The sequence below is a fragment of the Manis pentadactyla genome, chromosome X (genome assembly GCF_030020395.1).
Source record: "Manis pentadactyla isolate mManPen7 chromosome X, mManPen7.hap1, whole genome shotgun sequence".
NCBI lineage: Eukaryota > Metazoa > Chordata > Mammalia > Pholidota > Manidae > Manis > Manis pentadactyla.
This window is the reverse complement of record NC_080038.1, coordinates 88861599-88877131: the sequence shown is the minus strand read 5'-3', so window position 1 is coordinate 88877131 and position 15533 is coordinate 88861599. Positions and strand designations below refer to the sequence as shown.

Genomic DNA, 15533 nt, shown 5'->3' with positions numbered 1-15533 from the left:
GGGTCGCCATCAGGGTAGCCCAGCGCCCTGTGGGGTGTGACAGGTGAGCCGGGTGTGCTCTCTTGAGAGAGCGTCACTCCTCTGCCTGCACTGGCCAGGTGCATGCTGGCGGTGACCTTTGGTTCTGGCCCAGGTGGCTGTGCACTGGGAGGAGATTCTGGGCAGCTGCTGGGTGCACGGCTGCTCTCTGGCTGCTCGGCCGCCGCCACTGCCGGCTCGCACGCCCACTTCCGGGCTGCTTCGCCGAGTTATTCCACTTTTTTTCTCAACATAAACAGTTGTTTAAACATTTATTGAATATTGGATATCCAATGGAATTAACTGTGACCTTTATTATATAATCCATTCCCTTAAGTGTTTGGGCCTATTTCTGGTTCAAAAGCGTTATTCTTGTGCCAGTATAGATCTTGTAAGACAGATTTTTCACAGATGCATTTTATATGAGAAAATGTAAAAGCGTTCAAAGTGTTTCTCTTGTGCTGGTATAAATCTTTTAAAACAGAAATTTTTCATATATGCTTTAGTATCTGGCAAGAAGAGTTCCTTATAAAACTTGTTTTTAAGATTTTTTTGGATACTTTCACCTTTTTTTCCAGATGACTTTCAGTATCACTTCTTTTTCAGGCTCCCTCCCAAAGTTTATCCGTATTTTGATGTGGGTTTATTTTCAGTGTATAGAGTCATTTACAGAGAATCAGGAGTTTCATATTATGCAGTCATCTTATCCAAGCCCAAGATGTGTTGTTCCACTTAATCAAGTTTTTTAAAGTACACCCTTAAGTAGAATTTTTAAGTTTACTTTTAAACCAGACTTCTCAAAAATATTCAGAACTTGTTCATCAGTTTCCTCTTTAGTTTTCCCTTTGCTTATGCTGTTTTGCTTCTTGTTTTTAAATCATCGATGCTTAGGCATTGTCTTTTTTTTCAGCTTTGAATGGGGCACCTGTTTGAAGTGTGTGTAAAGAGGTGGGAGGAAATGAACTTGAGCATTTCTCTGGAAGCTTCAATTCAGGTTTGTCTCTTATCATTCTTTCTCCAAATAGTTACCTCTTCTGCTGGAGGCCATTTCTCTTCTCAGTTTATGGTGTTGTCTCCTTCCTGATCCATCACCATTGCTAGTTTTAGAATAAATAGTAGGTCATCATAACTCGGTGAAGTGCCTTAAATTAGAGGTGTTGTGTGGTGATCTTGTAGTTTATTTCTACTCAGCCAGCTCGCCAGTATCTGTAGAGTTACTTGTTGCTTGTCTCTCTCCTCATACTGAAGCAATCTCCAGAGGCTCTCAGGAAATGAGGATGATATGTTGGTATGTTTTCTCCTTCACTTCACTCCCTTTTATTCTGTTATGGAGCTATTTCCCTAAGGGGTCATTTCTTGCTGCTTTCACCATCTGCCACAGACCTAAATCAAATGTTCAGGGCTTGAACACTTATGGGAATCTGTACAGCTAAGACCTGTGAAAGCCAACACTGGCAAAGAGTCCTGCATTTGTTTGGTTCAGATTTCATTGTGACTGGAAGATATTCTTTTCAGAGTATGGCTTGGGATTGAAGCTCTTTCTCTGAGTTGAACATCATTTCTGCCTTTACATTTTATTCGGATGGTTCTGATGCACAGGCATGATTGAGAATCACTGGACAATGTAGAGGGTAATCTCCAAGAGGGAACTAAGTGGTGTTCTCTAAATGTACTGATCTCCAAAAAGTTTCTGTAAGACATCTATTAACAACCCTCATAACTAATGTTCTGAGATACTAGTTTAATGAATTTGCTTTTGGCCAACTAGGTAAACTAGCCTAGCTTTATCTATTGGCAAAAGCATCCTTAATCAACATTTTCAAAAACTTTTGGTATTGAAACAATTAAAAACTCAAAGAAAATTTCAAAAATAGTACAGAAAGGTCCTGTGTATCCTTCACCCAGCTATTCTTAATGCTAATACCTTATATGACTATAGTACCATACCCAAACCAGGAAATTAACATTGGTACATTCTACAGACCTCAATCTACAGATTTTACCAGATTTTACATGCATTCCTATGTGTGTGTGTGTGTGTGTGTGTGTGTGTTTCTCTACAGTTTCACCACGTGCATAGATTTATGGAACTACCACTATAATCAAGATTTAGAACTGTTCCTTTACTACAAATTAACTGCCTCTTACTAACCTCTCTCCTGCCCCTAACTTCTAGCAACCATTAATTTTTTCTTAGTCTTGAAATAAAAAAATTACACAGGTGGTTATATAAACGGAATTATACCATATGTAATGTTTTAAGATTGGTCTGTTTTCCCTCAGCAAAATAACCTTCAGATTCATCCAAGTTGTATGTGTATCAACAGTTTTTTATGTTTATTGCTGACTAGTATTCCAGTGTGTGAATCATTGATCTGTGACTATTCTATAGAAGAGTGAAGCCAGGTGGCCAGGAAACAGGACTGCCAGTGGCCAGAACCTCCCATAGGGAGAAAAGAAGGAATTACAAGGTCCTTCTTCCTAAAATCTGAAAGTTTAATAGTATCAGTAGAAAATGGTTATGCAATGCTTGCTGTACATCAGCAGTAAACAAATTATTCATATAGTCCTTACAACTAGGTAGGTACAATGATCTCTATTTAACAAATGGGGAAACTGAGGTACAGAGAGATTAAGCAATTTGTTCAAGCTCACAAGACTGCTAAGTGATAAAGCCAGGCTTTAAACTTGGCAGTCTGGCTCAACTCCATGTTTTTAACTGCTCTATACTACTTCTCTACCATGCTATACCACCTAGAAAAACACCTTTCTTGTCTATACTCAGGACAAATAGGACCCAGGGGAAGCAGCAGAAAAGAAAGAAGTACAACCTAGAGGCAAAGAAGTTGTCCATCTGTAGAGGAAAACTAAGAATTCCATCTTAGTCTAGCAGTGATGTCCCCTGAATCCACTTGTAGCTCATGTCCCAGTAACTTTGCCAAGGTGTATAGCTTAATGAGAACACTGAGTGTCAGCCTCTGTTTCATATCCATCATACATTGGGGTGTTATGAGAACTGGCTTAGTAAATTTATATTTCAGTTAAATGCAGGGTTATCTATTACTATTAAAGATTTCTTTTACCTTTCCAACTTGGTTTTATTATTCCTTCTTTTCCTGTAGCAATTACCTTTATATCAATATAAAGATGTGTAAGAAGTGAAAAGAAGCTGAAAAAGTAATTTACTCCTCAGCATCCTTGAGAAAAATCCAAAGGGACATTCACAGAAATTGGGTATTGTAGAGGATGAAAGCACAAATTTGAAGTCTAATAGGCTTAGTATTGGCTCCCACTTTTATCACTTACTGGCTGTGTGACATGCAATTTGCTTAACCCTTTAATCCTCGTTTTTCATATCTATAAAAATGGGGCTATTACCTGCCTACTTCAGAGAACTATTGTAAGGCTTAAATGAGATATTGTTTGTCAAACACTTAGCATAGTTTTTGATGTGGAGAAACCATTCAAATAATAATTGTTGTTATGGCTATAATTAGGATAAATGAGATTTAGTTGGAATTTCAGGTAAAATGTAATATTAAATATGTTAAAATTGGTATTAACTCATTGAGGTCTGTCTGTCTTCAAGGAAAAAAGATTCTTTCTTTCGTGGATTACATGTAACTATTGCTGTTTGGTCTTCCATTTTTCCTCCCTAAATCAATAGCTCTGAACCAATTCCTGGTAAACACCTGTCTGCCTGCATCATCCTTACATTTTCCGTCATTTAGGTCTTTTTGACTTTTTACCCATTCCTTTAAAGAGCCAGTACTCTACCGAGTTTGTTGTCTGACCAAAAGTCTGGTATTAGTAATGTTGAAAAGAGACTCTAGATGACCATTTCTATGTTAGATAGTAATTCACAAACTGATTTTCAGTGTGGAATGCTTTCCACATAACCTTTTCTAGTTTTGGCCAGGGTATTAACAGGGTGTCTTCCTTGAGGGGGATTGCCCCCAGGCAAGTTCACTCCTCTGGATTCGGTGAGACTGAATAACAGCAACAGAACATTAGGGATAAAAGGGTTTATACCAAGCTTTATTCTAGTGGTGGCAGATCAAGTGCTGGAATCACGTCTGGCTCTGTGCAGTGTGCATGCAGCAAGCCCATCTCCTCTGCCTCTGAGCAGAGCACTGGGCAGAGCACTCTATATAATAACACCAAAAATAATGGCTCATTGCCAACTACCCATTCCTTGTAAGGCTCCATTGTTTGACAAACAGTATCTCATTTAAGTGTGGAAGCATTAGCCTATGCAGTAGGCCAATTACATCATCAAGTAGTTTAGGGTCAGGTGAGGATCCTGGCCATAGGGACTTTCATTTTCCCTATGCAGGGGATATAGAAGACAGGTCAGTGATTTTTTTTTTGCCAAGGTTCCAAAAAATGTTCCTTTGGTCATTGTCTTGCCAGTGGGTTTCAGCCCTGGGCAAGTTCACTATGGATTCAGTGAGACCAAAGAAATGACAGTAGAACTTTCTTGGGGTGAAAGCATTATACCCAACTTTATTCTCACGGTGGCAGTTCAATCACTAGAATCCCATTGTCTTGCCAATGGGTTTTAGCCCTGGGCAAGTTTGCTATGGATTCAGTGTGACCAAAGAAATTAACAGCAAAACATTCTTGGGGTGAAATGGTTACACCCAACTTTATTTCCATGTGTCAGGTCAGTCACTAAAATCCTGTTCACTCAGAGCGAGTCCGCCTGCAGCAAGCTGATCTCTGCCTCTGGGCCCCTCTGTCCTTACAGCTGTCCTCTGGGCCCCTCTGTCCGCACAGCCATCGCACAGCTGTCCTCTGGGCCTCTCTGCACAGTCGTCCTGCACAGCCATCCTCCGGGCCTGTATGCACAGTCGTCTGTACAGCCGTCCTCTGGGCCTCTGTCCTTGGCGCTGCCAACACTCCAGCCTCTGCACTACTCTCTTGCAGCCCTACCACCCTGTCATGGCCAGAGCACTGGGTGGAGCAATTTATATAGAGTCAACAGCCATGTATTGCCTACAGGTGTGCAGTGAGCTAGTCAACCATGGCCAGGTGAGAATCCTGTCCACAGAAACTCTCATTTTATCCACACTCCACCCCTCCAGGATTCTCTCCTCTCAATCTATGTGCCTTTAGTCCTCTGCAATGGTCCCTGTGCAAGGAAGCTTGAAACTTGTTCTCCAGCCTCTCCAGCAAAAAAGTCTTGCAGACACACAGGCCAGACTCGTGGCTCTGTGTCTGACCTCTGCCTCTTTGGTCTTAATGGCTGGAACTGCTGCTCTGGTTTCAGTTGTTGCCGTTGCTGCAGTAAGATCCTATTTGGCTTCCCATCTAATTTCCTTCCATCTACTCCTGCCCCTATCAAATCAACCCGCATCTGGGTCCTCGTAACCTCACAAGGCCCCTCAAATTCCTCCTGTGTGAAATAGGTCTTATTTCTTTCTGGGTTCTCGTTGCTTCAGCTACTGTATGTGTCACCTCACATTTTGTAATCACTGCCTCAAGGCAGGTGCACTGTCAGGGAAGACAGCTTTCCCATCTCTGATCCCGACAGAACAATTCCATCCACCCCTAAGTCCCACAGCTACCGGCTCAGCCTGAGTATAGGGGCGGACCATAGAGTGCTCCACGACCCGGGGAGGGGGCTGCTCCTCTCCTTGGGGAACTTTCAGCTGCTGGGTCTTTATTTTCTTTACAACCACTGGGCATGCTTTCAATAAAGGAGGGGCCAGTGCCTCTGGCACCATCCCTTCATCCTTCTCCCGCTCCTCCATTTTTGGGGCTGATGGCACCTTTCTCTCCACTACCCCAAGTGCCTCCTCTGCTACAGTGCCTCGCAACAGTGCCAGCTCAGTCTTCAGCAGCTCTCTTACCATCACCTCAATGTTTCGCTGCTGACGTTCTCGTGCCACCTCTGCCTGTGCTTCTTTCAGGGGTTCGTCTTTTTCCCTGATGGCCTCTTCCTCCTTCAGAACACCTGGCAGCGCTGTGTCTCATCTCGAATGGCACCTTGCTGCCAGCGCTCTTGTGCCGCTTCCTCTCCCATCAATGCCATCTCCTTCCTCAGGGAATCCAGAGAAGTTTGCAGCTTGTGTTCTCATGCCGCCATTCTTTGGGTCTCCTCTGTAGACTTTTTTCATACTGTGAGAAGCAGCCAACCCACAGTCCCTGCTGCCTCACAGGCACTCTGCTTCTCAAAGGATCTACTTATCATACCAAAGTCCACCCCTACAGCCTCAGGTGTCACCTCTACTTGCCTCCAGTCCTGGGGTGGGGCCCAGTCCTCTAGGAGGCAAGCCATCTCAGACCATATACCCATTGGTGGACAATCCATTGTCACCTCATTCACAGGGGCAGCCCGCTGAAGTACCCCTCCCATAAGGGCAGCCTGTCTTTTTCCTTGGTCAACAGTGAACCCTGCCGACTTTTGCCAATTGTCTTGCCAGTAGATTTCAGCCCCGGGCAAGTTAGCTATGGATTCAGTGTGAACAAAGAAAATGACAGCAAAACGTTCTTGGGGTGAAAGGGTTATACCCAAGTTTATTTCCAGGTGGCTGGTCAGTCACTAAAATCCCATTCACTCAGAGCGAATCTGCATGCAGCAAGCCAGTCTCTGCCTCTGGGCCCCTCTGTCCACACAGCCATCCCGCACAGCTGTCCTCTGAGCCTCTCTGCACAGTTGTCCCACACAGCTGTCCTCTGGGCTTTTCTGCACAGTCGTCCCGCACAGCCGTCCTCTGGGCCTCTCTGCACAGTCGTCCCGCACAGCCGTCCTCCGGGCCTCTCTGCACAGTCATCCTGCACAGTCGTCCTCTGGGCCTCTGTCCTCAGTGCTGCCACCACTCCAGCCTCTGCTCTGCTCTCCTTCAGCCTTGCAGCCCTACCACCATGTTGTGCCCAGAGCACTGGGCAGAGCTCTTTTTATAGAGTCAACAGCCATGTATTGCCCACAGGTGTGCAGTGAGCTAGTCAACCATGGCCAGGTAAGAATCCTGGCCACAAGAACTCTCAGTTTATCCACACCCGTCCACTCAGAGTGAGTCTCCATTCAGCAAGCCAGTCTCTGCCTCTGGGCCTCTCTACCCCAGAAGCTGTCTCAGTCTCTGTCGTCAGTGCTGCCACCACTCCAGCCTCTGCTCTCCTCTCATGCAGCCTTGCAACCATGCTGCCATGTTGTACCCAGAGCACTGGGCAAACTCTTTTGTGTAGAGTCAATAACAATGAATTTCCCACATGTGTGTAGTGAGCTAGCCAACCAGGGCCAGGTGAGAATCCTGGCCACAGGAGCCTTCACTTTATCCAGAGTCAGGTAATTCATTTTTAAGAATTGCTTGCAGATGTTTGAGTCAACACAGGAGGTGAAAGACAATGACTGCATAACAGATGGCATCTGCTTAAAATAAGTGTTTTGCACCCCAAATAAGTAAAATTTGAATAAAGTAAAAATCTTTCTTGTAATATTAAACTATCATCACTATTTACAACTTCAGTTAAAATGTCATAAAGTTAGATCAGCTGAAATTGGTATTAACAAAGCTGCATACTTTACTTTAAAGGAAAATGTCCCTTTAAATCCAATAAAAAATAAGTATTATGGGAATAAGTAAATATCATTTATTTAGGTGTAGTTCAAGTTTTAATAGAGTTCTTTAGTCTTTGGATTGAAATACGAATAAAAAAATGCACCAGGACAAATACTGCTTTAAATTTTTTTCATTATTTTTTTGATTGGGTTCAAGGAGCAAGGGAAGCATTTCAACAAGTGTAGTATACTTTAAAAATGGGAGGAGTTGGATTTTCATAGAACAACTACCATGTCAGTAGGTTGCCTATTTATTGTTTGAAATTCCTTTGTGCAAAGACTACAGCTGTATTTAATTAGGCTGAAGAGCTAGAGAAGGAATATAGCTATTTTAAAAAATCTGTATAGATGATGAGGCTTTAGGAGAATGAATCCTGACTTTTTGCAACTAAATCTATTTTAAAGAAACAATCTCTAAGCTGCATGTGGGAAAGTATCAGAAAATTTCTCTAGGTTAGGGAAATCCCTCACTGATCTTTGGAACAAGTGTTTTGGAAATAATTTGGTATTTCAAATGTAGTGTTTAGGTTTGTTTAGCTTGTGTTATAAAATATTTGCACAAGTATAATTATTAGTGATAAAAGTAACCTTACAAGACCAACAAAACAAATACTATGTATTAAACTACACGTTTGAAGTATTAAACCAGTTTGATGTTCACTTCAAGATATTTTCATTAAGAATCAAGAGATCATGAATGATATTGGCATACCTTAATTACCATAATATTTATATGTAAAAAGAATATTTAGTTGTTTCTTTGATGCAGATATATCTATTTCATACTAAATATGGCTTAAGACTGTATTGTCCTAACACTATTTTTTTTAGTAAACAAAGTATTTGTGTAAAATACAGTTGAATCAAGGTCTTATTGTTCAGGGCAGGTTAACAAATTTTCATCCACAAAAATGTATTAGGAGGAGAGGATCCAAGACAGTGGCATGAGTAGGGCAGTGGAAATCTCTTCCTAAAACCATATATATTTTTGAAAATACAACAAATACAACTATTCCTAAAAGAGATATCAGAAGATACAGTACAATGGTCAGGCTACATCTACATCTGCGAGAACTCAGCAACTCACGAAGGGGGTAAGATAGAAGCCATGGCCAGGCGGGACCAGAGAGCTCCCCCAACCCCAGCCCACCTATGGGAGGAGAGGAGTTGGAGCAGGGAGGGAGTGAGATATCAGGACTGCTAAATACCCAGCCCTAGTCATCCACAATGGGAGCACAGACACACAGTGCATGGTGTGCTGGATATTAGGGAAATGGAACAGTAAAACACGTGAGCAGGTCCCCGCAGCTGGCGCCCCTGGGAAAAAAGAAAAGCAAGTGCTTTTTGAAAGTCTCAAAGGGACAGGGACCCCACAGCTGGACAGAAGCGTCCCGGCACACTCAGCCCAGCAGTTGGGAATCCTGGGGAATTTCAGGGGCCTCATCCCCCTGGGAGGCAATGCAGCTCTGAAGCCCCTCACGGTGATAAACAGCCTCCCATCCATTCCCCCTCCCGTGCGGCCCCGCTACAGCAGGGGAGCAGCCTGAGTGCAGCCACACCTATAGCAGCCACCCAGAATGCTCTCTGCAGCCACCCAGGCCAGAAGCAGAGGCCCCTCCAGCACGTGGCAACCCAGCACAGAAGAGGAAGCCGGGAAAGGGCACAAAGAGTCACTGTTACTGCAGGAGAGCACACCCAGCATGCCTGTTTCTCTCCACGGGCCACTGTGTTGCCCCGATGCCTGCCCAGACTGCGGTGGCTCAGGAAATAAAACCGGAAACTGCTCCCTGTGTGCTGGTAACCAGCACAGGCAGCGGAGAAGGGCAAGGTGCAGGAAGAGACATTGTTCTCCCAGCGTACACATGCTCCAACTGCCTACAACTACCTCTATTGCCATGAAAAGGCAGAAAATTTGATCCAATTCAGAATTACACAGAAAACCCCCTAGAGGGAGCCTGGGGAGATAGATTTAACCAATCTTCCTGGAAAAGAATTCAAAATAAAGGTCATAACCATGCTGATGGACCTGCAGAGAAATATGCAAGAGCTAAAGGATCAAGTTGGGAGGGAGAATACAGAAATAAAATAATCTCTGGAAGGACTTATGAGCAGACTGGATGAGGTGCAAGAGGCTGTTAATGGAATAGAGATCAGAGAACAGGAACACAGAGAGGCTGAGGCAGAAAGAGATAAAAGGATCTCCAGGAATGAAAGAATATTAACAGAACTGTGTGACCAAGCCAAACGGAACAATATTAGCCTTATAGGGGTACCAGAAGAAGAAGAGAGAGAAAAAGGGATAGAAAGCGTCTTTTAAGAAATAATTGCTGAAAACTTCCCTAAACTGGGAAGGAAATAGTCTCTCAGAACATGGAAGCCATAGAACTCCCAAAACAAGGGACCCAAGGAGGACAACACCAAGACACATAATAATTAAAATGGCAAAGATCAAGGACAAGGACAGAGTATTAAAGGTAGCCAGAGAAAGAGAAAAAAAGGTCACCTACAAAGGAAAACCCATCAGGCTATCATCAGACTTCTCAACAGAAACCTTACAGGTCAGAAGAGAATGGCATGATATATTTAATGCAATGAAACAGAAGGGCCTTGAACCAAGAATACTGTATCCAGCATGATTATCATTTAAATATGAAGGAGGGATTAAACAATTCCCAGACAAGGAAAAGTTGAGGGAATTTGCCTCCCACAAACAACCTCTACAGGATATTTTAAACGGAGTGTTAAAGATGGAAGCACTCCTAAGGCTAAATAGATGTCACCAGAGAAAATAAAATCACAGGAAATAAAGCAGACCAAGCAAATACTAATAAGGCAAAAAATAAAATCAACTACTCACAAAAGCAGTGGAAACACAAAAGAGTACAGAATAAAACACCTAATATATAAAGAATGGAGGAGGAGGAATAAAAAGGGAGAGAAATATAGAATCATAAGACTGTGTTTATAATAGCTTAATAAGCAAGTTACATTAGACAGTTAGTAAATAAGCTACCCTTGAACCTTTGGTAAGCATGAATCTAAAGTTTGCAATGGCAATAAGTACATATCTTTCAATAATCACCCTAAATGTAAATGGACTGAATGCACCAATCAAAAGACACAGAGTAATAGAATGGATAAAAAAGCAAGACCCATCTATATGCTGCTTACAAGAGACCCACCTCAAACCGAAAGAAATACACAGACTAAAAGTCCAAGGATGGAAAAAGATATTTCATGCAAAGAGTAGGGAGAAAAAAGCAGGTGTTGCAGTACTTGCATCAGACAAAATAGACATCAAAACAAAGAAAGTAACAAGAGATAAAGAAGGACATTACATAATGGAAAAGGGGTCAGTCCAACAATAGGATATAACCATTATAAATATATATGCACCCAATACAGGAGCACCAACATATGTGAAACAAATACAGAATTAAAGGAGGAAATAGAATGCAATGCATTCATTCTAGGAGACTTCAACACACCACTCCAAAGGACAGATCCACCAGACAAAAAATAAGTAAGGACACAGAAGCACTGAATAGCACACTAGAACAGATGAACCTACTAGATATCTACAGAACTCTACACCCAAAAGCAGCAGGATACACATTCTTCTCAAGTACACATGGAACATTTTCCCGTATAAACCACATACTAGGATACAAAAGGAGCCTCAGTAAATTAAAAAAGATTGAAATTCTACCAACCAACTTCTCAGACCACAAAGGCATAAAAGTAGAAATAAATTGTACAAAGAAAACAAAAAGGCTCACAAACACATGGAGGCTTAAGAACATGCTCTTAAGTAATCAATGGATCAATGACCAAATTAAAATAGAGATCAAGCAATATATGGAGACAAATGACAACAACATCACAAAGCCCCAACGTCTGTGGGATGCAGCAAAGGCAGTTCTAAGAGGAAAGTATCTAGCAATCCAGCCCTATTTAGAAGGAAGAACAATCCTAAATGAATAGTGTAACATCAAAATTATTGAAATTAGAAAAAGAAGAGCAAATGAGGCACAAAGTCAGCCAAAGGAGGGACATAATAAAGATCAGAGAAGAAATAAATAAAATTGAGAAGAATAAAACAATAGAAAAAAATCAATGAAACTAAGTGCTGGCTCTTTGAGAAAATAAACAAAATAGATAATCCCCTAGCCAGACTTATTAAGAGGAAAATAGAATCTACAGACATCAACAGAATCAGAAATGAGAAAGAAAAAATCATGATGGACCCCACAAAAAGACAAAGAATTGTTAGAGAATGCTATGAGAATCTATATGCTAACAAGCTGGAAAACCAAGAAGAAATGGACAACTTCCTAGAAAAATACAACCTTCCAAGACTGACCAAGGAAGAAACAAAACATCTAAACAGACCAATTACCAGCAATGAAATTGAAGAGGTAATCAAAAAACCCAAGAGCAAAACCCCAGGGCCAAATGGATTTACCACGTAATTCTTTCAGGCATACTGAGAAGACATAATACACATTCTCCTTAAAGTTTTCCAAAAAACAGAAGAGGAGGGAATATTTCCAAACTCATTCTATGAAGCCAGCATCACTCTAATACCAAAACCAGACAAAGACACCACCAAAAAAGAAAATTACAGAACTATATCCCTGATGAACATAGATGCAAAACTACTCAACAAAATATTAGCAAACCGAATTAAAAAATACATCAAGAGGATCATACACCATGACCAAGTGGGATTCATCTCAGGGATGCAAGGATGATACAACATTCGAAAATCTATCAACATCATCTACCACATCAACAAAAAGAAGGACTAAAATCACATGATCATCCCCATAGGTGCTGAAAAAGCATTCGAGAAAATTTAACATGCATTCATGATAAAAACTCTCAACAAAATGGGTATAGAGGGCAAGTACCTCAACATAATAAAGGCCATATATGGCAAACCAACAGCCAACATCATATTTAACAGCTAGAAGCTGAAAGCTTATCCTCCAAAATCAGGAACAAGACAGGGATGCCCACTCTCCCTACTGTTATTCAACATACTACTGGAGGTCCTAGCCATGGCAATTAGACAAAACAAAGAAGTACAAAGCATCCAGATTGGTAAAGAAGAAGTCAAATTGTCACTATTTGCGGATGACATGATATTGTACATAAAATCCCCTAAAGACTACACTCCAAAACTACTAGAACTAATATCTGTATTCAGTAAAGTTGCAGGACACAAAATTAATACACAGAAATCTGTTGCTTTCCTATACAGCATGGTGAACTAGCAGAAAGAGAAATCAGGAAAACAATTCCATTCACAATTGCATCAAAAAGAATAAAGTACCTAGGAATAAACCTAACCAAGGAAGTGAAAGACTTATACCCTGAAAACTACAAGACACTCTTAAGAGAAATTAAAGAGGACAGTAACAAATGGAAACTCATCCCATGCTCTTGGCTAGGAAGAATTAATTTTGTCAAAATGGCCATCCTGCCTAAAGTAATCTACAGATTCAATGCCATCCCTATCAAAATACCAGCAGCATTCTTCAATGAACTGGAACAAATAGTTCTAAAATTCATATGTAACCACCAAACACCCCACATAGCCAAAGCAATCCTGAGAAGGAGGAATAAAGCTGTGGGGATGTAGCTCTACTACAAAGCCACAGTAATCAAGACCATTTGGTAGTGGCACAAGAACAGAGCCATAGGCCACTGGAACTGGATAAAGAGTCCAGATATTAAGACAAACATATATGGTCAATTAATATATGATAAAGGAGCCATGGACAGACAATGGGGAAATGACAGCCTCTTCAACAGCTGGTGTTGACAAAACTGGCCAGCTATATGTAAGAGTGTGAAACTGGATCATTGTCTAAACCCATACACAAAAGTAAATTCAAAATGGATCAAAGACCTGAATGTAAGTCATGAAATCATAAACCTCTTAGAAAAAAACATTGGCAAAAATCTCTTGGGCATACACATGAGCGACTTCTTCATGAACATATCTCACCGGGCAGGGGAAACAAAAGCAAAAATGAACAAATGGGACTATATCAAGCTGAAAATCTTCTGTACAGCAAAGGACACCATCAATAGAACAAAAAAGTACCCTATAGTATGGGAGAATATATTCATAAATGACAGATCTGATAAAGGGTTGACATCCAAAATATATAAAGAGCTCACACACCTCAACAAACAAAAAGCAAATAATCTAATAAAAAAATGGGCAGAGGAGCTGAACAGACAGTTTTCCAAAGAAGAAATTCAGATGGCCAACAGACACGTGAAAAGATGCTCCACATCGCTAGTTATCAGAGAAATGCAAACGAAAACCACAGTGAGATATTACCTTACACCAGTGAGGATTGCCACCATCCAGAAGACAAACAACAACAAATGTTGCTGAGGTTGTGGAGGCAGGGAACCCTCCTACACTGCTGGTGGGAATGTATACGAGTTCAATCATTGTGGAAAGCAGTATGGAGGTTCCTCAAAATGCTCAAAATAGAAATACCATTTGACCCAGGAATTCCACTTCTAGGTATTTACCCTAAGAATGCAGCAGCCCAGTTTGAAAAAGACATATGCACCCCTATGTTTATCGCAGCAGTATTTGCAATAGCCAAGAAATGGAAGCAACCTAAGTGTCTGTCAGTAGATGAATGGATAAAGAAGATGTGGTACATATACACAATGGAATATTATTCAGCCATAAGAAGAAAACAAATCTTACCATTTGCAACAATATGGATGGAGCTAGAGGGTATTATGCTCAGTGAAATAAGACAAGCGGAGAAAGAGAAATACCAAATGATTTCACTCATCTGTGGAGTATAAGAATAAAGGAAAAACTGAAGGAACAAAACAGCAGCAGAATCATAGCACTCACGAATAGACTAATAGTTACCAAAGGGAAAGGAACTGGGGTGGATGGGTGGAAAGGGATGTATAAGGGGGTGAAACAAGAAAGGGGGTATTATGATTAGCATGTATAATGTGTGGGGGCATGGGGAGGGCTATGAAACTCAGAGAAGACAACTAGTGTTTCTATAGCATCTTACACTGATGGACAGTGAGTGTAATGGGGTTTGTGGTGGGGCTTGTTAATGGGGGAGTCTAGTAAACATAATGTTCCTCATGTAATTGTAGATTAATGATACCAAAAAAAATGTATTAGGTGGTATTTTTTAAATTACCAGAATTTTTTATGCTTAAAATCTTTTCCTTGGCCTGTCTTCTCTATCATACATAAATGTGCTTTGTGATAGTCTTCCTGAGGATACCTAAGGAAAGGTAGAAGGGAGAATACTGGATGACACTCCTCATCCAAGTTTAGGATGTCTTGACATTGCCAATCTAAAACCATTGTAACACCATTTATAGAATAATATATAAGATAAATGACAAACTTAGGAGAAAACTTTTTGTAAAGAAATGATTAAGCAACTCACAAAAATACATATTTTCATATATTAGTTTTTTGATTAGAAAATATGAAAAATGCTAATTGCAACTAATAAAAAAGATGAAATTGAAAACAATGAGGTACTGCTATTCTCCTGTTTTGTTGGTAAAATCTAAATCTAAAAATTGTCCATCTTTCCATAATGTGAAGAAAATGCCCTGTCACATGCTGCAAATGGGAAAGTAAAATGGTACATATTTTCTAGAGTGTTATTTAGTAATACTTACTAAAACTTAAAAAATGTGTATACTCTTTGACAGTAAATCTTCAAGAAATTTATCTTGAGGAAATAATAGTGATCAAAAACAATGATAAGAATGTTCATTTTAGTGTTGCTTATGATACTGAGATGTCCCGTGCAATTTAAATGAGCAGAGGGGATTCAATTTATAAATTCTTGTTTATTCATACAGTTGAATGATATAAAGGCATTCAAACTAATCTAGATCTATCCTGATGTTGAAAGATTGCTAAGAT

At 40.7% G+C, this 15533-nt stretch overlaps 1 long non-coding RNA gene across 1 annotated transcript in view; it reads left to right on the top strand.

Annotated features, from left to right (window-relative positions):
• The window catches only part of LOC118929465 (uncharacterized), a 54814-nt gene that overhangs the window by 7401 nt on the left and 31880 nt on the right, over positions 1-15533 (top strand). The window contains exon 2 of the long non-coding RNA XR_005031581.2: positions 929-1012. This is a non-coding gene — a long non-coding RNA (uncharacterized LOC118929465). The remainder of the gene's footprint in view (positions 1-928; positions 1013-15533) is intronic.